Below are 1,188 nucleotides of genomic sequence, written 5' to 3' on the forward strand. Positions count from 1 at the left end.
AAAAAAAAAAAAAGACTGTTACTTTGTGTATATACACTTACCAGTTTAAACTCTTAAATACAGTTACCATCACATCCCTGACCCTAACAGAGACAAGATCAGCCCCACTCTGTCCCAGTTACAACTGCTGTGTAACAAATCACCCAAACATAATGGCTTGAAGCAACAATATTCGCTTATATTACTCACAGATCTGTAATTTGGACAGGGTTCAGTGGGGAAGGCTTGTCTTTGCCCCATGCAGCATCAGCCGGAAGAGCTGGACTAGGGGCTGGGGATCTACATCCAAGATGGCTGGCAAGTTGGCACTGGCTGTGGCTGTTTGTTTAGCTGGGGCTGTGGGCGGGATTCTCAGTTTCTCTCCACGTGGGCTTCTTCATGGGCTGCTTGGGCTTCCTCACAGCATGGTGGCTGGGCTCCAAGAGTGAATACCCAAAGAAAGCCAGGCGGAGTGCATGGCACTTTCCTGATCAAATCTTAAAAGTCAAGTAGCATCACTTGTGCCATCTCTATGGGATGAGGATCTGCCCAGAGTCAAGTGGAAAGGATACAGACCTCAACACTTAGTGGGAGGGAGGTCAAGGTGATGTTGTTAGAAGAGGATGTCAAATGGGAGATATCATTATAGCCCTCCTTGCAAAATTCAATCTGCCACACACTCCTAGAGAGTTGGGTTTTGCCAGCTGTCTGGGTCCTGCCATGTGAGTGATAAATCCAGGCAGAGAACCTGGCCCCTATCTAGAGACCCCTGTAAGTGAGAACAGGGCCTAGAGTGGCCCCCAGAGAGTAGTCATGGGAACCCTGCAGTCAAGTCCTATCACTTCTTAAGTAATCTCCTGCCCAGAGCTTTCTAAGGCCCCTGTCTTCCACATCTGGGAATGAGTTAGCTTCTCCCTGAGCAACAAAATGTGGTAATGGTTTAGGGAAAGCTTTAAGTTTAGCAAAGTGCTGTCTCATTTATAAATTCATTTTGGCTTATTATTGTTGTTACTTTATTTTAGTTCACAAAACAAGTAATTTATGTATTAGTTATCCATTGCTGCATAATAAATTACTCCAATATTTAGCAAAATAAAAAAATAAACATGTGTTATCTCATAATTTCTGGGGTGAGTAATTTGGGAGTGGCTTAGCTGGGTGGTTCTGGCTGAGGGATTCTCAAAAGGTTGCAATCAGGAGTGAGCTGGG

Source organism: Galeopterus variegatus, unplaced genomic scaffold (genome assembly GCF_000696425.1).
Source record: "Galeopterus variegatus unplaced genomic scaffold, G_variegatus-3.0.2 Scaffold11627, whole genome shotgun sequence".
Classification (NCBI taxonomy): Eukaryota; Metazoa; Chordata; class Mammalia; order Dermoptera; family Cynocephalidae; genus Galeopterus; species Galeopterus variegatus.